Source organism: Panthera leo, chromosome D2 (assembly GCF_018350215.1).
Source record: "Panthera leo isolate Ple1 chromosome D2, P.leo_Ple1_pat1.1, whole genome shotgun sequence".
Taxonomy (NCBI): domain Eukaryota; kingdom Metazoa; phylum Chordata; class Mammalia; order Carnivora; family Felidae; genus Panthera; species Panthera leo.
In genome coordinates, this window is record NC_056689.1 from 23,565,889 (window position 1) to 23,576,358 (window position 10,470).

At 39.5% G+C, this 10,470-nt stretch overlaps 2 pseudogenes; one reads left to right on the forward strand and one right to left on the reverse strand.

Annotated features, from left to right (window-relative positions):
- Positions 1 to 5,996: 5,996 nt before the first annotated feature.
- LOC122201796 lies at positions 5,997 to 9,071 on the reverse strand (annotated as a pseudogene).
- A 630-nt stretch (positions 9,072 to 9,701) lies between these two features.
- LOC122202416 lies at positions 9,702 to 10,255 on the forward strand (annotated as a pseudogene).
- The last annotated feature ends 215 nt before the right edge of the window (positions 10,256 to 10,470 follow it).

Below are 10,470 nucleotides of genomic sequence, written 5' to 3' on the forward strand. Positions count from 1 at the left end.
ATTCCCCTTTTAGCACACTCCCTGTATTTAATGATCTTTTTGTCTCTTGAGAAAAAAGAAATATCGAGTTGTGAGATAAGAACTGTTTGCAAGTAAGTCATATTGGGAGAGGCCATGCTTCCTTCTTAGAAAGAACTTCACATGTTTGCCACAAATTGAACATTCAATGATTATAGAGTTTATGGAAAATCTCTGTTCAAGAAACTAATCCAGCATGCAGTTTAATATAACTTTAACAAATTATAATGTGGGACTTGGGACACCCCAATGATTCCGACCTCAGGAAGGTAATTAGAAGAATGAAAACCTACTTGCCCTTGGAAGGTACCATTCGCCTATAGACAAAACCTTCCGTGATCATCTTGGTAAAACATGGTGAGTCCAGATAGCTCAGATATTTGAAAGAATTCTGCTCACCCAAGCAGACTGAAGCCAATGTAGAAATATCTGAATGTTAAATATGTTGCTTTGAGTGGAAAATAAAGATGTTGTATAGTAACTCTTTTTTAACTCACTGTTGAGTCTCTTGGGTCTCTGAAATTTATGTCCCATTACTTATTATAACCAAAATTAGGACTGACTTATAGGGTAATCCTTGATTATAATTCGGTTTAAATTCATGTAAGTATGAACAGATATTGGTACAGGACTGATCATTGCAGTATTGTTTGCAATAAAAAGGGGGAAACAGCTCTAATCAGGATTGGTCGCCTGAATGATATACACCCATAAATGGAATGCCAATGTACGTGACCATTAAAACGAAAATGTAGACGTACATACTTGTATGGAAAGATGTGTAAGTTATGTTAAGTGAAAAAAGAAAGATGCAGAACAGTATGCAAAATATGGGTTCATCGAAGTAAAATAAATCTATGTGTGTATATTTGAATACCGGCAGAAATTTTCTGCAATGGACTATGTGAGAAATTTAACAATGGTCACCTCTACAAAGAGTTTGGGGGAGTTTTACTTTTAACTATATTTTTCTTAGTATTTGATCTTTTTTAAAACAATACAAGCAAGCATTGCTTTGCTAATGTTTATTTATTTATTTTGGGGAGAGAGAGAACATGCGCGGGAGAGTGCACAAGTGGGGGAGGGGCAGAGAGACAGGGATACAGAGAATTTGAAGGGGGCCCCAGGCTCCGAGCTGTCAGCACAGAGCCCAACATGGGGCTTGAACTCAGGAACCATGAGATCATGACCTGAGCCGAAGTTGGATGCTTAACCGATGAGCCACCCAGGCACCCAAGCATTACTTTTTTAGTTTCTAAAAACGAATTTAATGGCAAAGAAATAAAACCATTAGCAAAGAAAACAAAAAAGAGCATTTTAAAGATAATATGTCCTAAAGCAATCCCATATGAATGTGGTTAAATGATCATTTTAATCTGAAGCGCATGCAATTGATGACTTTATTATACAGAAGAAAGAATGTAGAGTTTGGAGCCAAACTAAATCCCAGCTACCCAGCACTTAGAGTTTAGCTTTAGGCAGGTCACTTAAGCTTGCAGAAACTCAGTTTTCACATCTGTCTAATGGATATAATCATACATTCCTTACAATTATGTTGATAGAATACCTGGTATTCTGCTTGCCAGTATTTCCCCAGTTAAGGGTTGCTCCCAGGCTGTAATGTCTTAAAGTCTCAACTCTTGTTTCCACATCTGAAAACAGGAAAAGTTAGTACTTATTATATGAGCTATAAAGAGGTGGGCTCAGGCAATTGGAAAATGATACTTTTAGTATCTCTGCCCTAATGTCCTAAATACTGCTTGGGAGTGGTTTCAAACTCATGAAATAGAGGAAAAATATTAGTTTACATTTCATCCATCACATGGTCAGTCTCCAAAAGCCACATCTAGTTGAATGTCCTCCCAATGGCATTTTCTTCTTATATTGTGTGGCTCACAGCCTTGTTAGCTGATTCCTGTGTTGAAGCTGCTGGCTCACATCCCTGGGCACTGATGACAGCTTACATCTTAGCAAACTTATTTTAGTCAGAAATCTCACCTCAGTCAGACCGTGTGTTTTGTGGGTTTTTTTTTTAAATAAATAAACAAAAATTTTCTTATGGGTTTTATTAGTCGGGGTTCTCTAGAGAAAGAGGACCAGCAGAATATATATGAATATGCATAAGAGATTTATTGTAAGAATTGGCTCATACAGTTATAGAGGCCAAGAACTCCCACAGTCTGCTGCCTGTAAGCTGGAGAAGGAGGGAAGTCAATGGTGTAATTTAGCCTAAGTCAGAGGCCTGAGAATGAAGGGAGCCAATGGTGTAACTCCCAGTTTGGAGCCAAAGGCTTCAAAACCAGAGGGCCACTGGTATGAGTTCCAGAGTCGGAAGGTCTAAGGACCAGGAGCTCTGATGTCTGATGGCAGGAAATACGGATGTCCATGCTCAAGAAGGGAGGAGGGACATCATCCATCCTCCTCCTTTTTGTTGTATTTGGGCCTTCAATGGATCAGATGATGCTTGCCCACGTTGGTGCAGGTGGATCTTCTTTACTCAGTCTACTGAATCAAATGCTAATCTCTTCCAGAAACACCCTCACAGATACACTCAGAAATAATGTTTTATCAGCTATCTGGGTAACCCTTAGGCCAGTTAAGTTGACACATAAAATTAACCATTACATGGATTTTTTTAGTTTATTCTGAAAATGTTTCCACCCATCCACAAGTATATATACTGGATTATTTTTTTTCCCAAAATGTTTGTTAATGTGTGTAGAAATAAAAGGAAAAACTATCTATTAGTGGTTTTTTAAAAAATGCAGGTTTTGTCTATGTTTGCCCAAGGCCTGTCAGAGGCCAGCTCTCCATGTCAACCAACTTGATTTATTTATCATGTGACAAATCATATCTTCGCCAATCATGTCTTCATCATACCTTTGTAAGTAGAGGTCTTGGTATAAAAATCTTAAAGGAAATATATTTCTCAGTCTTCACGATTTACTCTATGAGAAATTCTATAAAATGTTATAAAATTTAACCCATAAACCCTTTAGTCGGTATATCTAGTAGATATTACCACATCCAACAAATTTAACAATGATTTCTTAATATCATCCAACATATAGCCTGTATTCCAATGTCCCTGGTGTCTTAAAATATATTTTTTCAATCAGAGTAGAAACAAGATCTGTATACTGCATTTGGCAATATGTCTCTTAAATATATAAAACAATACTTACAGACCTAAAAAGAGGAATATGCAAGTCCACAAGGATAATGAGAAAATTTACATACTTCTTTCACTGAGTGGTAAAACAAGCAGTCAAAAATTCATCCCTGTAGAATGTTGGTGAAAATGTAAATTGGTACACCCGTTATGGAAAACAGTTCCTCGAAAAATTAAAAATAGAGCTACCATATGATCCAACAATCCTTCTCCTGGGTATATATTCAAAGGAAATGAAATCAGTATCTCAAGAGATATCTGTACTCCCATATTTACTGCAGGATTACTCACAATAGCCGAGATATGAAAGCAACCTAAGGTCCATGGATAGATGAATGGATAAAGAGGATTTGATATATATATATACAATGAAATCCTATTCAGCCATGAGAAAGAAAGAAATTTTACCATTTGTAACAATGTGGATGAAACTGGAGCGCATTTTGCTAAGTAAAATACGCCAGAGAAAGACAAATACTATATGGTATCACTTACAGGTGGAATCTAAAAAATTAAACTCATAGAGACAGAGAAGAAGCTGGTTTCCAGGGACTGGCAGTGGGGAAGAGGGGAGATGTAGGTCAAAGAACACAAACTTTCAGTTATAAGGTGAATGAGTTCCAAACGTCTAATATATAGCAGTGACTATTGTTAGCAATATTGGATTACATACTTGAAATTTGCTGAATAGGTGTCAAGCATTCTTACAAAGAAAGAAAGGAAAAAAGAAAGAAAAAAGGAAAGGAAGGAAGGAAAGATTAAAACACTCATTAAATGTAAAGATTTAAGTAATAGGATTAACAGATTTGACCTGAATGACATCCATAGCATACATAGAATACTCAGCCCAACAGGGAAAGAATTCACATCTTTCTGGATGTGTGTGGAATAAACCTTTATGCTGGGGCATAAAGCACGTCTCTACAAATTTGACAGGATTGAAAACAGAGAATATGCTCTTTGATCAGGGTGAGATTAAACCAGAAATCAATAATAATAAAAAAAAGAGGAAATTAGAAAATAGCCCAGATTTTTGAAGATTAAGCAAATACATTTACATAAATTATAAGTCAAAAAAGAAGTCACAATGGAACTATCTGAAATGTAATAACATGAAAGAAGAGTTTAGTAAACTTGAGGGGGAAGATTTCTTGAATAGGAAACAAAAAGCACTCATTACAACCGAAGCAATGAAAAATCAAACTACATTAAATTAGAAGTGAAAAGTGTGGCTCGTTTTGGGCCAAGGGTGGGAGTTGGTGACTGGGGAGAAATACAAAGGAAGCTTCTGGCAGGGGTGTGCTGGCAATGTTCTATTTCTTGATTTGGTTAGTATTCTCTGTGTATTCTGTGTTAATTCATCAAGCCACGCATTATGAGTTATACTCTTTCCTATATATGAAATTTTACAAAAACATTATTGTAAAATGTAACATGTCTAGGAAAAAATCTAACAAAGAAAGCAATGTCTTTAAAGAGCAAAAATTAAAACTAAAGTAAGTAAAAGGTGTAAAGACAACTTAGAGAGCTATACTATGTTAATAGTTAATCAGTTGAAAGATTTACTATGTGCAGATATCAAGGATATTGACAGGTTTATTTAAAAATTGTATTTGGAGTCGGTTAAAGGTCCAACTTCAGCTCAGGTCATGATCTCACAGTTCGTGGGTTTGAGTCCCGCGTTGGGCTCTGTCCTGAAAGCTCAGAGCCTGGAGCCTGCTTCTGATTCTGTCTCTCTCTCTCTCTGCCCCTCCCCTGCTTACAGTCTGCCTCTCTCTCTCTCTCAAAAATAAACGTTAAAAAAAATTTTAAATTGTATTTGGAGAAACATGACCTAAAATGAACCCAGACACTATGTTTTCACTTATTTTTTTAATTGCAGATAAATACACAGAACATAAAATTCTTCATCGTAACCACTTTGACATGTACCGTTCAGAGACATTTGGTACATTTGCATTGCTGACCAGCCATCATCATCACCTATTCCAGAACATTTTCATCACCCCAAAAGGAAATCCCAAACCTATTAAGTAGTTAATCCCTACTCACCTTTCTCCCACCCCACCCCCCAATCCCCCACAAGTGTTAACCTGCTCTCTGTTTCTATAAATTTGCCTATTCTGGGTCTTTAATATAAATGGAAATATAGAGTATGTGGCCTTTTGTGTCTGTCTTATTTCAGTTAACATAATGTTTTTAAGGTTCATCCATGTGGTAGCACGTGACAGGGCTTTTCTTACGGCTGGATGATATCCCATTGTGTAGGATATGCTGCATTTGTCTGTTAGTTTCTGGGTTGATAGTGCTGCTGTGGACCCTTTTGCACAAATTCATTTGAAGATCTGTGTTGAGTTCTTTTGGGTATATACCTAGGAGTGGAATCATATGGTAATTTCTGAGTCATACAGTGATTCTATTTTAACTTATTAAAGACATACCAAGCTATTTTCCACACTGGCTATACCATTTTACATTCCTACTGACAAGGTGTGAGAGCTCCACTCTGGGCACACATGTAGCCTTCTAGATTCTCAGGTGTATGTAGAAGATTTTTGAAACTCTTATTCCTCAAAGTATCTCACTTCCCAGCCTTTCTCTCAGGCTTTTTTTTCCCCCCCAACAAAAGTGACTCAACTTTATTGCAGGGACACTAGGGAAGAGCAGAGCTAGTGAGGGTCTCAGCAGGAACTCCCATCACTGAGCAAGACTGCCAGACCCCAGGTCTGTCTGGAAGGCAGAAAAGGATTAGTGTCCTGCCCTCTTTGGTCCATCTTGGGCCCAGGGGTCCACACCCTTGCCCTCGCTACTTAGGGCAGAGGTAGGAAACAGCCTTTCCTGTTTTCCCCATGGTCTCCAGCAGAGTGTCTATGCTGTGCTCAGAGTTTATGCAAACCTTGTTGGGCAGGGGAATGTCAGACTCAACTCCTCCCAGCTAGTTGAGCGCCCGACTGACTGCATTAGAGTAACCTTCACAGGTCACGTCCACAGACAACTCGTGCTTCAGCAAGACTGTGGATGTGGTGGTGGAGGCAGCGGCTGCAATGACGCCTCTGCCAGTTCCAAGCGCAGGTGCGGCTCTCTCCCAGGCTTTGTGGAGTGTCAGTTGTTTGCCTCAACTGATATCCTTAGTGCCAGAAAGTAATAATTCTGCCTGTAAATGTTTTTGAAAAACTCCTCCATGTTGCAGCTTCTTTGCCCTTGAGAGAGTTCCAAGTCAGGCAAAGGAAAGGCAAACTTTTGTCTAGACCTTCAAGAACAACCACAATTCTTTGAGAACGAGGTCAGCTCTGCTCTCTCCATGGGCTGAGTCCTCCAGAGCACCACCGAGCAGGGGAAGTGGGGCAGTTTTACCCCAGGGGCAAGGGTAGGTTAGAAATGCCGCAAAGATTTCCTACCAGGTTTCAGTTGCTTTTTCCTGATTAAGTGTTTGCTTGGTTGCTGTAAGCCGTTGACTGCTTTCCAGAGTTCCTATAAACTTCATTCTGACATTTTTTGTCAGTTTTCAGTGTTTCCGTTGAGGATCAGGGCCTTGAAGCTCCTTACCGTGCCATTATCCCTGATAGAATACAATAGAAATAGAATAACATGGGGGCTTTCCATAAGTTACGAAGAGTTATTATAAAGCCAGAGTAATGAGAGAGTGTGGTTTTATTTTAGGGTTGGTCCAATTGATCAGTAGAAAAGAAAAGAAAGCGCATAGGTGAGCGTTAGTGATATTGTTAATGCTCCACTTTTTAGTTTTGTTGATGGGTGCTGACTCTTACGTAGAGTCTATTGAATGTATCAGATATTACATAATGAAATGTGTTTACATTCCAACCACTTGGACACTGAGAAATACACTTTTAAATAATCAATGGATTTCAAAACAAATTATGAACTGTTTAGACAGCAATACAAGGAGACCACTTTACATCAAATCCTATGATGGGCACCTGGGTGGCTCAGTCAGTTAAGCATCCACCTCATGATCTCAGCTCAGGTCTTGATCTCAGGATTATGAGTTCAAGCCCAGCACTGGGCTCTGTGCTGGGCATGGAGACTACTTAAAAACAAAACAAAACAAAAAACAAAACAAAACAAAACAACAACCTATGAGACACTGCTGCAAAAGCCACAGTAAGGAATGAAAGTATAAACCTTAAATGCTTTCATTATTAAAGAAGAAATAACAAAAAAGGAGTAGATTCTTAGCATACATCTTAAGAATATTAAAAAGTTCAGCAAAATTAACAAGAAGCACTAGAAAGATGGGATTTTAAGGTTAGGAAAGAAAAAATTAATAAATGTAAAGCTAAAAGTTTTTCAAAGGACAAGTCTTTCAAAATAGAAAAGATCAATGAAATTAAATTCCTCTTGAGTCTAATTGAGAAAAAATAATGTAGATAAATCAGGTTATGCTCAATTCTAATAAGGAAGCAAACAAGGTCCTGTGATGAAAAATTAACTCACTTGAACTAATAATGATAGCATGGGGGGGGGGGGCAGTTTTCCTAATTGAAGGATGAGAAGGACTCAAATGGTTTAGGACATTTGGGGATGGCGATGGGAAGACTTCTAGACTGTTCTCAAGGTTAGATAAGAGCATGGTATGCTGAACTCTGTTTCCATATCCAGGACTCAGTAAACCAGGAGTAGTACACGGGGTAGTACAATGCCCAAGAGAATGAATGATGTTACAGAATCTTTGTTTGCAAATAGCCACAGGTTGGTAATAAGACGGAAAAATAAGAAATACATTTCATTGTTAAGATATATACTATTAAAATATTATATGTAGATACAACTGGATAATCGAACCCTGGAAAATACCCGAAAACTTATTCCAAAGGGGAAAATTTTTTCTTTATTCCTTGTAAGTTTTCAAATCAGGGAAATTCTACTTGCTTTGCTTATTTCTTCGTGCACCTTAACCCCTGTGTTAGTCACTTCCTGTGTGTCCCATCAACTGAGTGGATAAATTGGATCCCCAGCAACCAGGAAGTATATGAATAATTTCTGTGAAGCTCTTACTCACCACACATTAGCAATTTGAATACTAATTAGTGTTTGTAAAGTAGGAGGAGAAATACAAGTGAAGTGGTGGTTGATTTTCATTACCTGATAGTAATGAACATACCATAATATTATTGTAAAGAATAACATCCTACTGACCTTTAATCTTACCAATTTAAAGAAAATGTCTTTACCTACTCTACACGGAAAGATTTGGAACAGACAAGGATCATTAGAATGTGGCCTTCAAAAGGCATAAAAATAATAGTTAAACCTATACTTCCACTCCTAATATTTTCCTAATTGTCAAACCTGCATATATAAGGACTTATTCAGTAGATTCTGCTAGATGTCCACAACTCAAACATGTTCAAAATGCTAGCCATCATCCTACTCTCAGCTCATCAAGTGCACCATGGAATTCTCCCTCTTGCCCTTCAAATGCACTCTTCCATGTTTTCTATCTTCATATTCAACACAAACATCTACCTGCTTCCCCAATTCAGAAATCTGGGAGTCATCTTATCTCTTCAACTCCTGCCACATCTGTAAAAATTAAATCTCCCTGTCCTGTTGGTTCTTTAAGTCCCATATTTCCTCCATCTCTGCTGCCACTACTTCAGTTTAGGGGCTCATAACAGCTTTCAGATTCCTGTGATAACCTCTTAATTGTCTCCTGACTCAACTCTTACCCTTATCCAATGTATTTGGTACATATTAGTGCCAAGTGATTCTTATAAAATGTAAATCTCATTGCCTTTCTCCCTGGTTTAAACTTCATCATTGTTCCTACAGTATGTTGGATTATATATAAAATTTTTAGTTTGGTTTCTAATGAACCGACCATTGCCTTTCTCTGATACATACCTGACACAACAGCCATGCTGAGCTACTTGTATTGACCTACATACCACACTGTTTTATTCCTCCTGGCCTTCTGACATGCTGCTATTCCCTTTGCTTGAAGCACTTTCTCCCTTTCTTCTCCTCTCATGTCTCCAACACTCCCCAAGCCTGGCTAAATTGTATCTGACCATCAAGATTCAGTTCCAGCATCACTTTCCCTGGGAATAAAGTGTTCTCGATCTCCCACCTCCAGTAGTCTGAGTTAAATGGCCTTCTTCTTTGCATTTGCACTACCCTGTAGTAAAGATTGGGGATTTTTTTCTGAGGAGGGCTAAATAATTAGTATTTTAGGTTTTGAAAGTATAGGTAGCCTAAATGGCAGACCCTGGAGAGATCCATATCTTCTTTTTCTAAAAGTTTATTTATTTTTGAGGTGGGGGACGGACAGGAAGAGAGAGGGAGAGAGAGAATCCCAAGCAGGCTCTGTGCTGTCAGCACAGAGTTCAACATGGAGCTCAATCTCAATGGTGAAATCACGACCTCCACCAAAATCAAGAGTCAGACGCTTCACAGGGTGAGCCACCCTGGTGCCCCAAAAAGATCCATGTCTTCTTAAAAAATTTTTAAATGTTTGCTTTCCGGACCTGGCCGAGCAGGAGGCACTATTATGGGAGTCGACATCCACCACAATAAGGACCAAAAGGTTCTGCGCAAGGAACCCAAGAGCCAGGACATCTACCTGAGACTGTTGGTCAAGCTGCACTGGTTTCTGGCCAGACGGACCAACTCTACCTTTAACCAAGTTCATGAGTCGCACCAACCGGCCACCTCTGTCCCTTTCCCGGATGATCTGGGAGATGAAGCTGCCTGGCCGGGGAAACAAAACCTCTGTGGTTGCCGGGAGGGTAACCAATGACGTGCGGGTCCAGGAGGTGCCCAAAGTAAAGGTGTGCGCGTGTGCGCGCCGCATGTGAGCAGCCTCGCCGGGAGCTGCATCCTCAAAGCTTGAGGCAAGATCCTCACCTTCGACCAGTTGGCCCTGGACCCCCCGAAGGCTGTGGCACCGTCTTGCTCTCTGGTCCGCGCAAGGTGTACAGGCATTTTGGCAAGGCCCCAAGAACCCCACACAGCCACACCAAACCCTACATGCGATCCAAGGGCCGGAAGTTCAAGCGCGCCAGAGGCCGCAGAGCCAGCTGTGGCTACAAAAACTAACCCCAGACCCTGCCTTGTTATTAAAAAGATTTTCACTGCTTAAAAAAATTTTTTTTTAATGTTTATTTGTTTTTGAGAGAGACAGAGAGAGCGCAAGTGGGGAGAGGCGGAGAGGGAGAGGGAGATACAGAATCCAAAGCAGGCTCCAGGCTTCAAGCTGTCAGCACAGAGCCTGACCGGGGCTCAAACTCACAAACCGTGAGATCATGACCTGAGCCAAA